The following is a 14,286-nucleotide window of genomic DNA, read 5'->3' as shown; positions in this document are numbered from 1 at the left end:
CGTCTAGACGAGGGAGAATCTGTGTCCGTTTTGTAGTTCTTATTGTTGCTGCAGGTTTGCAGCGGGCATCGTTATGTTATCAAAAACATCTCCCAAATTTAATGCCTTTTCCTGGAAGTCCGTTGTTAGGTTAGCGCCGAGAAGGCATTCTCGCCCTGACATCTCCAGCGGGGCTACAAACTGCCGCGTTAACTTCTGAAAGCGCGTTCTTTTAGCAGCGTAACTTCGGAGAACCAACTCGTGAGTCCTGATCCCTTCCACGGCGGCGATGAATGGGGCTGCACGCGCAGACCTCAGAGGGAGAACGGTTAGGCTTAGCAGGCCGCTCGGGGGCAATTTCACGCCTGCCGGCCGCCAGGAAACCGCAAGTTGCTTGCACGATTCTGCGGCTCTGATTGCGGCAGTAGAGTCATTTGCACGCTTCCGCGGTCAGCACTGATTTTCCCCATCTTTCCCTAGGAGCGGCGAAAGAATAAATTACGGCACACTGCCAGTGGGGAGTGAGAGGTGATTAATGTGGACCGCAAAGCCGACGACACCCGGGGGAACCGGAGCAAGTGCCAGCCGAGAAACGCGCCAAGGTGAAGGGAAGGTGAATGCCGCAGATTTATTCGCCGGTGTTATGCGCGGCACTCTTTGCAGCGAAAGAAGCCAAAAAGTAGGAAAGAAAGTTGCGGCGGGCGCGGCTGTGGTTAGGTCTGCGTGCAGCGCATGAATAATGCGCGGGGGCTGCCTGGAATGCATGCAGGGTCTCGTCGTCGCTTACCGCGTTTGAGGCTGGGGCTGTTATCAAGTTGTGTTTGGTAAAGGTGTGAGAGTCGAGTAAGTTCCGTTATTGTTACGAGCTTGCTTTGACTCGCTGCCTCCTGCGCCTGGTGAAGCCAGACTTTTCGCTAATAGTTCGAGTAGAGTAATTAGGCCGCGGTGTCGACACTGCTGTACAACGCTTAAACAAGGCCTTGGCTTTGAACAAATAGCAAGGCTGTGCTGTCTACTGTCAGTGAGCGAGCCTATTAATGCGAGCCAAAATCAGAAGAGAATAGAGAACATGACAGACGCACGCACGCACGCACGCACGCACGCACGCACGCACGCACGCAAGCACGCACGCACGCATGCACGCGTGCGCGCACACACACACACATCACACGCACGCACGCACACGCGCGCACGCACGCACGCACGCACGCACCACACACGCGCACACGCACGGACGCACGCATACATACACACGCACACACGCACGCACGCACGCATACACATCACGCACACGAAAGAAGCCGTCAGACACTGAAACAAAGGAAACCTAGGGGACTATAACATTTGTTTGTGCTCTTCTTGGTTTCAACAACTGTTGGGTGCTCTCGAATACAAATGATTCACAGAGGTTGACCACTTGTGCGGCGATGTCTGGGTCTAAAGTGCCCACCAGTTCGAAAGTTCGCGGTGCTCTTTACCATTTCCGAGAGCACCGTTTAAGAGGGCCGAGGGCGGGTGCTCGGACGCAATTATCTGCAGCCCTGCGGGCACGAGCGGTCCTGGAAGGAGCGGCATTCTGGATGCTGGCCAGCGTTAAACGACGAATTCTTCGCTTCATGCTCACTTGAAGTCTGAAGGCCACCCATGAAGGAACAGTAAGAATGATCATGCTCAGAACCCTTCCCCTGAAGCTGCACAGCATCCCGGTGCCGCACTCGCTTTCCATGTGCAGAACTTGCCGTTCACCGCTGGGGTTCAACTTCAGTGCACACTACTGGTGGGTGAGATAATCCTGAACTGCCGCTGTTGACTGGAAGTACTTTCCGAAATTTACGCAAGCCACTCCACTTTAGTGCCTTGTTTTCGTGCTGACCAAAATGGTGGCTGCTTTCGCTTAGCAGGCACTTAGTTAAAATGCCACATCGCTTTGATCTTCAGCTAATTCGGGTTGCTTTGAAACTGTTGAATGCACTTGGGGGAGCGCTACTACAGCTGGATCTTCCTGTAGGTCAGCGAGAGGGCCGTCCGCAGAGTTTTTTGTTTTATTAAATAGTGGCCTGTAGCGAAACGACCCCTCACTCGATCTGAAAGCACTTCTGCAGTGAGCTCATGTACGAGTACTCAACGCAGAGCTCTCTCCTCGAACCGCTCTCGTTCTGCATGACCACTTGTTTCATCAATCAATCAATCAATCAATCAATCAACCAATCAATCAATCAATCAATCAATCAATCAATCAATCAATCAATCAATCAATCAATCAATCAATCAATCAATCAATCAATCAATCAGTCAATCAATCAATCAATCAATCAATCAATCATATTGTCGGTTATGTTTAGGACCGAGATAGGCAAGGATATAGAACTGGTAACTAGTAACAATAATAATCTTTGAACAGTTTACAAACTGCGGAATAATCTTCAGAAGTATTGATTGGTGGGCGAGTTGGTACATGACCAGATGATACAAAGCGCAAAAAGAGACAGTACGAACGAAGAAACCACACGGACAAGGCGTACTGCAACTGTAATTTTTTAATGCACGATCTTGCCTTTTATAGCATGGTGCAAGGGAAAAAAAACGCAACAGGCACACAACCAAAACACATAACAATGGTGACGATAGCTGATATCAATGCACACTCTCGCCCAAGTACACAAGTGTGCATGATATCAGCTATCGTCATAATTGTCGTGTGTTTTGGTTGTGTGCCTGTTGCGTTTTTTTCCCTTGCACCATGCTATAAAGGCAAGATCGTGCATTAAAATTACAGTTGCAGTAAGCGCCTTGTCCGTGTTGTTTCTTCGTTCATCCTGTCCCTTTTGCGCTTTGTATCATCTAGGAATAATCTTGTTTACACAAGAGCCAACAATACAAGAACAACAACGATGAGGTGGTAACAGAATAATGCAAGGATCAGTGAGGATTCCTCATGGAGGTATATATTTTGTTCCTGTAGGCCTCAGAGTTACGAAAGTCCTTTGAGATACGTTGTACACATCGTGACCATTGCGAAGCTTTTGACGCTTCAATAATCATCGTCGTTTCGAATGCGCTTCGCTTTTTGTTTCGTCGCACAAACAGAATAGAAACACCCGTTCAATATTAGCATTGCGAATGAGGCGTACTCAAAATCTAAGCAATTAAAATTTCAAGAGTTCGTACGGTCAGTTTTTATTCAAATGTTTCTGGCACTCGCTAACCACTGCGCAATTAACTTTGCTGTGTTGCTCCAAGCAAAACCTCGGTCAATATTCTTCGGGACACAAGGTTTGCTTCAGAGCCGTGGAGTGAAGCGCTTGCTACGCCCTTAAGGGCCAAAATGTCCTGAAAGATAAGGACCAGGGTTCTGGTTCCATTAAAGTGGCTTAGAGGTTAATGGGCCCCTGGGGGCAACTCCATTCCGTTATTGCTGTGAGTAAAAATCGATATTCTGGCTCTTTTTGGGTATGTTTACGTTTGTCCAGCATGAAAGAGACGCATTTATCGTAGATAAAACTGGATTTAAAAATCTTCAGCGTCAGTCGATTCAAACTCCTGACGCCTTCACCGAGAAGGACGGGTTCCCATCGCTTTGAAGCGCGTGGTGGTTTAGTGGAGCTTCTGGGATCTGCAAATTATAAACATTTTAGTTGCGATATCGGCCGATGGTAGCAGCACCTGTACTTGGTATTCTGGTTTTCTCTAGGTCATAAAAGCTCAGTTTTTGGTTAGTGTAGTCACTGCGATTGTAACGCAGTACCTTGTCGATAAAAGCCGACCTCTATTTGTCCTCAGTGTCCATGTGCTCCACAAGTGTTTCACAAGTGTTCCACAAGTGCTCCAGTGCACGGCTGAAAAGCAAACCCTGTAGCCTGAACACGTTTGAGTAAAGGTGTACTGTATGTACGTCACTGGATCGGCTGTGCCTTTGAATTTGTTGTTTTTTTTTGTTGTTTGATGTTCTATTCAATGCACCTCTGCTAAGACTCTGACTCTGCTTGTGTTTACCTTTTTCAAAATTTATTATCAATGCTCCTCTCGGTAATTATTCCTGTGCACTGTCTACACGTAGTAGTCCATTCTGGAAGCTTTCAGATCTCAGAACACAAAACGATTCCTTCCAAGTACCTATCAAACTACACACTGAATGTGAATAGAATTGAAAAAAAAAAATTAAGAAAGGTCATGTTATTTTTCTCCCAATTCTGGAACCGCTATGCCCGCGGAGCTACTCTGCTCAGGCTATGAGTGACTCATCCAGGCTCTTTACTGCCAGTAATAATTAACTGGCAAAGAAACACTGCATTGGATCCGGATTGATTTTTTGAGAACTCCGATTTTTTCCAGCTTACCAGTCTGGAACATAGCCCTAATTGTTACCCTCCGATTAAAACGAAATCGAATAAATCATTGCGGTGTGTAAAGTTATCCCCCCAAAAAACCCAAATTTGGAATGCTTCCACGCAAAACCCGTTTTGTCCCCTATTATTAAGTTGAAACTTAGCGCCCGATTTTTACCCTCGGAATTTGAAAAAATAAAAAACCCGAAAACGAAGAACCCTATATATATCTCCGCATCGTCTAATGTCAGCCACATGATTCAGTTCTCTTCCTGTCAGAAAGAGTTCAAAGGGCGCATCTTGTGGCGAATATGGCTGAGGATGGGATGTAAACGGTGAAACTGGAATATCAATGAGCGCTTGACTAGATGGACACCATACAGACAAAGGAAAAAAACGTGTCAAAGGCAGTTTCGGAGCATTTCATTCAACGTGGCCATAACTTCGAGGAACTTATACTATTCATTCTCCAATCAGCTTCAAATTTGCAAGATATACAAATTAGAGAGTGACATTTCTGATCCACAAATTTACAGCATTACAGCCAGCAGGGATAATCTTCTCCAAACGGAACTTACAATCTCTCAGGTATATTCGGATTCTGATGGTATCCTTTGAAAAGGTTTTGCATCTGGTCAGAGCATCAATAACACAAAAAGAGTAAAATAAGCTACTTCTGCCTTCAGAATACTTCATATCCCCTCTTTATCAATTCTTTCATCTTATCATCCCCCCACAGCGCAGCGGCGGCGGCACCTCCGAGTCACACGCGTAGCGGAGGTGTCGGCGGTGGCCCCAGCGCCGCAGCTGTGCGCCGTGTGACGTCACTCTCCTGGAGAATGCACTGCTGGCGCAGCGGCGACGGCACCTCGAGGCGAAAGACCGAACAACGACAGCAGCCCCTTATTTTCCAGAAAAAAATAAGTTTGTCATCTGGAGTTACCAAATGCCACCGTTTTCAGTAATTAATTTTACGCCCCTATAGTCACCTGCAGCGGAGGGGTCAGCGGCGGCTCCGCGCTGCTCTGACGGCACTCGCTCCTCGCGCATGCGCAGTTGGGGCTCTCCGGGGCTCCGCGAAATCGCTCACACCTAGCGCAGTGTTGCTTCCTCAACCAAAAAAAAAAAAAGCTGCGGTTTAACTACTGCTGAACCTGGTTAGAGAGCCAAAGCTATGGCGTATCGGGCAACTATACGCGGCTTATCGCCTGTAACGTTTAGTGCGTTCCGGGCACTGACTGGATAAGCAGCGCGCCGACCCTGCCAATCTGGCAGGTGGCAGTTAATGATCTCGAGAGTTTGCTCACCCAATGAACGCTGAAACCTAGTGCTGCAGTGCCGCGTGTCTGCCAAGACGTTGTCAGCGCTAACGCATGCAGCCATCTCTCTCTTACCACCCCACGTACCTCGAAGCGCGATTCCGGCGTCCACTGACGCCAGCTATGCTCATTTCCTTTTCTTAAAATCATCAGACTCTAAAACGTTGTCAACGCCAAAGCCAATGAACACAATGAACGCCGACGGCCTTTGGCTTCAGTGCCGCGTTTCTGCCACAACGTTGTCAATGCCAACGCATGTAGCACACATCCGTCACTACCGCCACATAGCTTAAAGCACGACTAAGGTGCCCACTGTTGAAAGGGAGCAGTTATGTGCACTTCCTTTGCTTTCGAAGCTCCCGCTCTATTGGTTTCGTAGCTTAAAATGCGACTAAGGTGTCCACTGTCCCAGGAAGCCAGTCACGCACCTTTCCTTCCTTTGCTTTATCTCTTGGCAACATGGCATGGGCTTTGGATACGAGGATAATTTGAAGGCGAAACTCGGGGCCACTGCGAAACTCGCTTTACCTAGCGTAGTGAAGCTGTCGCTTCGAAACAACGACGCCTTCACGAATTAAAATCACGATACGAGATCACTTAAAAATGTGTCATGTGTCAAGGTGATGACGTCATACAAAACTCTCGTGACAAGATGACTGGCGAAAAATGAGTTAACGTATAAAGGTAATGACATCGCTGCTCTGAGCAGACAAACGGAGAGAGAATGATGGGAACCAAGCCCGCCGAAGCGACGACGCTGGTTTGAGCGACAGATGCGGATGGAATCCCTGCAATGTCATCGACGATTGACCTCAATGTAGTGGCAGTATTCCTGAATATATTCACCGAAATTCTCAGCAGCCTTTCGTGATTACACATTCTGGGTGGTGTCATAGCATTTCTCTGCGTATAGCTCACAGGTTTGTCAGTTGGAGGCTAGCTTGCGGCGGAAGTTTGTACCAATGACATGTATATGCACCTTCAATTGCATGCTTTCTGTCGAGATTTGAAGTTAGAGGCTAACTTGTGACAGGGGTTCGGACCGATGACATACGCACCTCCAGTTGTATGCTTTAAGGCGCGGTTGAGGTGTCCACCGAGATGTCGAGATCTGAGCTCTAGAGTGTCCTTCCCTTTCCTAAAAAAAACTTGCTTTCGCATTCGTCCACGTAAGCAGACTAAAGTGCCATCAGAATTTTATTTTAGTTTTTTAGCATTCGCACAATGGCAGACGGCCGAAAATGGATAGCTATAGGGCTAAAAAAAGCAGTCTTTTATTTTTGCTTCAAAAATCGGCGGGCGTATTGAATATCGCTTTGAAGGCGCGCTTCAGGCTTGTGCTGATATTCAAATTTGCTTCTCTCACACTCGCTTTTATTCCTTTTCCTGTTTTTAGCGCTAACCTTCCTCTTTCTTGGATCGGACCCGGGTTCTGGTATTCGAATAACACTATTCAACAGCCATGTTCAAATGAGTTTTCTTGAATCTGTAACGAACCGTGTCGATGGGAAGAAGGGACTGATGGAGCCGTAGTCTTTGTCCGCTTGCATGCATATTTCAGAATAATCTATCCCTTTGAAGCTGGGGACGAGAAATTTACGAGAATAAAAAAAAAATCCTGCGCTCGAAATGCAGTGTGAACAGAGCCCAGACGTAACAGAGGCACCACCAACTCAATCAGAAAGGAAGTAAGGAAAAGTAGAAAGCAACGAGATTCCGAATAAAAGAATACCTCCTAGTGCCAGCCATTCTTCAATTCGCATTTCTCTCAAACTGCCACGGGGCTATGCGTGTCGAACTAAGGCTCAACCGGTTTCTATTCGGCGGGTTCTTTGAATTTTAAAATAGTTTCCTTGCTTCCCGCTTTAAGATTGGGCATTCGAGAGATTTCGTTCGTCAGTGATAAAAGAATTCTTGTCTGTGCTACTTCCGACTTTAGCCGTCCTCTGTTTTTTGTTATTTGCCCCATGGCTTTATTGTTGTGCTGGATATAAAAATGAGCGCGTTCGTTTTGGTCAGGCATGCCCCAATAACGTTGAACGGATCACTATTAAGGCTCAGTGGTAAGGCGCTCGTCTACCGAGCCGGAGTACCTGGGTTCGAACCCGACCGCGGCGGCCGCGTTTCGATGGTGGCGAAACGCAAGAGGCGCCCGTGTGCTGTGCGATGTCAGTGCACGTTAAAGATCCCCACATGGTCGAAATTATTCCGGAGACCTCCACTACGGCACCTCTTTCTCTCTTTCTTCTTTCACTCCTACCTTCCTCCTTTCCCTTACGGCGCTGTTCAGGTGTCCGCCGATATGTGAGACAGATACTGCGCCATTTCATTTCCTCAAAAAACCAATTTACCAATTTTATCACTATTAAGGATCACTATCCGAAATGGCACCGGGCTTTGATATTTTGATTTGTTTACAGCAGCTTGCCTCGTATTTTTGGATCACCTGGATATCTTCGTCCTGCTTTGGTATATCTTTCCTATTTCTTCTAAGCATTTCTATAACACTCGCTACAAGCTCCGAAAAAAAAAAGTGGGTGGGGGGGGGGGGGTGATGGAGGGGGTTTTTTAGGGTTGGCCAAGAGTTCCTAGGTCGAAATGTTTGCATTCACTGTAGAGGAACATTTCAACAGCGGCGGGACAGAGACAAGACAAGATAAGTTTGCTTTCGAGAGCTATAATCGGGAGCTTACGGCATCTATGAGGTTAAGGTCTTTAGGAGCAAGGATAGGCATTTTCCGCACCAGACAAAGACGTTAAGCCTTAAAGACGTCATATATACCTCCCCTACGTTGGCCGAAAACAGACCTTGTGGCGTGGCAATATTTTACCAACCATTTCCATTGAGAGATGTGTGATGCTTGGTGGCATTTCATTCGAAGAAAGCCATAAAATAACGAAATCAGCAGACGCGACTTTCACCCTTCACGGCATTATATGGAGCGTGTGGAGCGTTACAAAAACAGCTACATATACTACGTTAGCGCCTTTCCAGTGTACATTCATAATTTTTATTGCTTACTTATTGTCTGTATATTATAAAAAGTAGCATTGCTTTCCAAATTTTGTTATTCTTTGTATAATGATACCGAAAATAGCCTTATTTCATGTACTATTTCATTGTTTACGTCATAGCTTTGTTGTATTTGAGTTTTATCATTTGTTGTTTTTTCTCAACATGCTGACCAGTTAAATGTCCTGATTAATACTTGACAGCTATCTTGTTGATTTGACCATACCCTCCTGCCTCAACCGACACGGGATTACCAGTGAGTATAAACAAATAAAATAAACAAATAAATAAATAAATATCTGGGGCTTATTAGATGTATAACTTAGGATACATTGCGTGGGAGCCCGACAAAACGTGTCTTCTCCTGGCAAGAGAGTTGGTAGAGAACACTTTCAGAAAGCAGAGCACAAACAGAGGCGAGACACTGGCCCCCTGAGGCTTTCACGTGCCTTGTGGAAGATACCGAATCCTCACACAGCCTCGCGTGATCACAACTGCTTGCGTAAACGTACATGCTAAATTGGGGAAGCCGCGGTGGCAGATCTTCCGGATGCTAAAATACATTATCATCATCATCATCAGCCTGACTACTCCCAGTGCAGGGCGAAGGCCTCTCCCATGTCTCTCCATTAACCCTGTCCTTTGCAAGCTGCGGATACCGTATCTGCACAAACTTCTTAATTTCATCCACCCCCTAACTTTCTGCCGCCACCTGCTACGATTTCTTTCTCTTGTAATCCACTCCGTTGCCCTTAAGGACCAGCGGTTATCTTGCCTTCGCATTACATGCCCTGATAAAGCTTCTTCCTCTTGATTTCGACTAGGATGTCACTAACCAACGTTTGTTCTCTCACCCACTCTTCCCGTCGTTAAAGACCTCGTTAAAGGACAGCGAAAAACGGTCTGTTACGAACCTTGCCGCTTCAGCCCGGCTCTCTGTCCAGCCCTGAGGACGCACAACTTTCGCGCCAACATCACATACCGTAGACAAGCGAAAGGAACGAGTAGCGTGCATTCATTGCAGAGTGGTCGGGACGGCCAGGAAGCCCAGAGAAAAGAAAATTGCTTCTTGAGCTGTCCCGTGCCTCGCTCAGTGGGCGGGGTTTTCCAGTATCTGAACGGAACAGCACAGAAAGTCGTGCGGATGGCGTGAATTCCCACAAGTTTTCTTTCGGTTTTAATGACAAGCCTAAGAGGAGAGGTTACTGCTTGATTTTGATACGAGCTACTTCTTTGTTCCACAGAAATTAGCGCGGAGAAGGCTTCCATAATAATGCAACCATTACATAAATTTTCATATTCTGGACCAGCGCAAAACGAACAAGGAACCAAGGAAAAAGAACACGACACGGGTTCTCTTTCCTTGGTCCCTTGTCCGTTTTGCGCTGGTCCACAATATAATTACTTCCAACTTGCCCAGCAAAACGTATTGTTAAACATAAATTTTGCTCCTTGAGGTGCCCTGCGACGCATTACTACTTTTTGATCCTAGCCTTGTAACTATCTGGACCCTATCGAAGTATCATAATTGATTTCAAACTAATAGTGGTCGCCACTAAGTTCAGCTTACGTTTAATTTCTGTATTACGTAGCAGTATTTTGTTATAAACCTTAGCTCATGCATTGTGCGTTGTCCTGTGGATCACACAGTCCTCTTTTTCTTGGTGCTGTGCTTGTTATTGCATCAATAACTAACTCTTTTCTTCAGGTCCTCCCTTTTACCCCTCGCCTTGCTCATAAGCCTACCTTAGCGTGCCTTCTGTGGTTCAGCGTTGCATTCACGACGCAGTGTTCATATATCATCATTACGCCCGAGAGTCCGGTCTCTGACGCCTATGTCCCTGAGGAGATGATCCAGGAACACTTATCAAAGCATCTGAGGCGTAGAAGCCACGAGTAGGGCTGCAGGCCATAACGATGATATATGAGTACTGCCCAGTGAATGCAACGCCTCGTCAGTGCTGCAAGGGAAGAGCTGCGAGCTGCTCTTGACCACAGGGGCAACCTGGAGCTGACGACGTAGAGGGTCTTTGGACGATGGTGCCGTTTGTCATCAGCCTAGAAAGTTTATTGCCTAACATTGATATATTAGATAAAACAAAAAAAAAAAACGTAGTGAAGAAATGGGCAGAGCTCTCTGCTTCTTGCGTCCATGCGAAATTATTTCGTCTCCCCCTCCCCTCTCTTCGCATCCTCCATTTTCTCTCTTATTTCCTTTCCCCAGTGCACGATACGCAGTGGAACGTTACTGTGGGCAACTGCAGTATCTTGGTCATCCCCTGCACTTATCCTGCCCTTAATATATTTCACGCGTCTTGTGCACCGCAGTCGGTGTCGTAGATTGGTGTCTTTTCCTGGAGCTGACAGCCACACCTTTTCAATTTTCACTGCGATACATAACGGAAGCCAACAGTCACGAAACCCAGAAGCAAAGGGGATGTTTTCTTTTTTGTTTTTTGTTTGTGGTACTCATCAGTGGGATATGAATGGAACAATTGCTTTAAAGCTAATTTATTAGATAGCAGAAGAAAAAACAACCACATGCCCCCAGTGGGATCCGAACCTGCCACCTCGGAGATCGTGGGCTCAGACCTCACCGGTAGAATGTGGTTATTGTTTTTCTTCTGGTTTCTACAAGTTGTCTTTAAAATAATTGCTCCATTAATCTTCCACTGATCAACACCACGAATTAAAAATAATAAAAAAAACATTCCTATGTTCTGTGGTTTCGGTGACAGTTGTCTTTCGTCATGTATGTTAGAAGGAACACCTCTTTTTCCTTCCCTTTTCCTTGCACTGCAATAATTAGATATAGGTCTCATCCACGGTCCCCGAATCTGTCGTCGCCACCGTACTAGTGCTTTATAGCCGGAAACTTCCATGTTCTTTTGGACTCTCCGGGAAATTTGTTCTGCGAGGTTCTCTGACAAACGAGGGCTTCGAAGTAGGAACTGAAGGCTGCTAAATACCTTAAAGAACAGTGAGTCAATGCTAAAAATAGTTCTTCCGGTGGTCGCGAAGAATGTTGTTTCAACTTTGTTTCTGCGAAGCCTAACTGGGTGCTTCGATACTTTGGTTTAGGTTACGTAGAACGCGATGCATATTAAAGAACGCAAGAAAAAGGGCTATTTGTTACTGCATTGCGGCTTTAATGTGCTCAACACATAGAAACTGGGCACAGACGGACGTTAAGACACAACATGAGGTGGGGCGTCAACAGAAGGTAAATCTTGCCGGGACCAAATCATGGGCCTGCAGTATTTTCAAACAAGAAAATAAACAATAAAATATAATAAAGAAACACGTTGACAGTGAGATTGGTGCGCTACCAGTGAAAACAAGCATGTTTCCCACGCTTATTCTTTTGTTCAGCCTGTCGCGAGAGGCCTTTTTATAAATCTCACCACATCAGGGAGTCAACGCAGTGACGGAGGGCTAATGCAACGTTCGCGGGTTATGGCGACAAAGTATGCCTTCTATTTTTCTCAGTCCTTTTTTTCTTCGTCGCGAGCCAGTACACGCCTTCTTTAAAATTTCGGTGTGCATTTGCATATTTTGGAGAGCTCTGCAAGTGGTTCTGGCGCGCTGATTTGCATATCACTTTTGAATAACGTTTTTTTTTGTGAAGCAGGAGTCTTTGTGTTTATTGTTTAATTTTCACCGACATGCACTAACATCGCACAACACGCAGGTGTGTTCCGCATTTCGCATTCATAGAAACGTTGGTGCCGCGACCGGGGGTTTTTCCCACGTCCTCAGGCTTAGCACCCGAGCATGCTAATTACTAGGCCACAGCAGCGAATTCCGCCGATGAGCGAGCAAGCGTTACGGCGCTTCAAACAGTGAGAGGGACATCATCACTTCAGCGAAAATGAATGAATGAATAAAACATTGTTGTGGAGCAAGTAATTGCGAGTACAGTCCTTATTCTAGTCCTCATTGAGAAAGCTGCCAGTCTCACCTGTTGGACAAGTGCTTTCTGATCCTCCAGGCATGAGCTGGTCAGCAACCATTCCCCCGGTTCATTTGCGGGGTTTTCAGTAATATCTAGTTCCTGGTTCTTTTGACACGCCCACACTGTATGATATTGATAGACGTTAAACGCGCTGCCCAGTAGGAAAAGAGAACCAGCTGAACGCAGTGGCTCTTAAAGTAGCCGTAGCACCGCGGCCGCGTTCCGAAAAGGAGCGACGCACGCAAGGAACAGCGAGGAACGAACGAGCCAACGATGAATGATCGAGCAAAAGAACGAAAAAAAAAAGAGATGAGATTTGTCATCAAGGAACCGGTTCATACTTATGTAACCGGTTGAAATAACGCGCGAAAAGAGGCCCTTAGCGAAGGGTCGTTTGCGCCTAGAGGAACTAGGAGGCGTTATCTGACAACAGCGCGGGCGATTATGTCCTTATTTGTCTATCCCTATTTATCTATCTGCTGGTCATGAACCCGCTGCCGCTCGAGGTCATGACCCCTAACAAGGACCATGGTCTTGAGACATTGACCTCAACCTCTGTCTTCCGGGAAAGTTGTTAAGGAACTCCTTACCTATAAGAGAGACAGGCTTGAACGTCAGACTGTATACTCGCAGTGAGCGTCTCGTGTTGTTACACGCTAAAGAACAACGAGGGCACGCCCAATACTGCGAACTGAACTGAGACTCTTAATTCCTGTTCTCTTTCTTTTTAACTCTCTTTGTCCCTCGCCTCACGTGTAGTGCTGCCAATTGGGCATTGCTTGGTTCACCATCCTGTCTTTCCTGTCTTCTGTTTCTCTTTTTCTTGGAAGAACTGCAAGAACTGCCTTGCAAAACTTTCCTTCGAGATAGCTGTAGTTCATAATGCATAGCCTTATCACTCCATATTTGTACATGATAATTTCTAACATTCTTCCCTCTGTGGTCGAAGCGGTTTAAGTTCATTCAGACACGCCAGCCAGCCTCTCTCGTATCACCACTAAATTGTGTTGTAAAGAGGGCTCCTCCTCAAAAAGAAGCAAAATGTGGCAAAGCACGCTTTACAAGACAAAAACAAGGCCACAGGGAATTGATTACTGGTAGTACTGATCAATTTACAGCCTGTGAGAAAAATTTTCAAAGAATAGCAGTTAATATTCAGTGTACGGCACCAGCATTGCCATTAAGTGTAGGCTTCTGGTTTGCATCGACCTCCGCCAGTTCCATGTCATGTGCTGTTCACGCGTTTCTTCTCAATTTCTGATTCAATTATGCGGTCCGGAATGACTGCATGCTTGATTTGCAACGCGGACAACGCAACAAAGGGCACTATTGACCGTGTTTTCACTGCTCACTCTTGAAGACAACTATAGGAACTCATCGACCATAAAAGATATAAATCAATACGGACCTGCTGTTGGTAACAAAAATACATTCCGGGGTGAAGAAGATCGTGACTTGTTGCACACAGTATTAAGGGATCCCCAGAAACACTCTTCATTACTTCTGCAACTTCTTTTTTTGTTATTTACTGTTGGCTCTTTTGAAACCTCTTGGCTCTTGATCAAAACAGCCTTCATGGGTTCGGCTTAGCATGATATGCGCAGCAGTCATTAGGCAATCATCCATCAGCACGCCGCGTCTTCTTTTGCTTACAGTAATAGCTATACGTTGTACGTTCTACGAAGAAGGCGGCGT

At 46.2% G+C, this 14,286-nt stretch overlaps 1 protein-coding gene across 1 annotated transcript in view; it reads right to left on the bottom strand.

The window, feature by feature from the left end:
- LOC149336275 (corticotropin-releasing hormone receptor 1-like) overlaps positions 1-14,286 on the bottom strand; it is a 156,694-nt gene that overhangs the window by 28,161 nt on the left and 114,247 nt on the right. The window lies entirely within an intron of this gene.

The sequence above is a fragment of the Amblyomma mixtum genome, chromosome 7 (assembly GCF_055824585.1).
Source record: "Amblyomma mixtum isolate Tamu chromosome 7, ASM5582458v1, whole genome shotgun sequence".
NCBI classification, from domain to species: domain Eukaryota; kingdom Metazoa; phylum Arthropoda; class Arachnida; order Ixodida; family Ixodidae; genus Amblyomma; species Amblyomma mixtum.
Note: the sequence above shows the minus strand (reverse complement) of the source record. Positions and strands in the feature narration are given on the sequence as shown.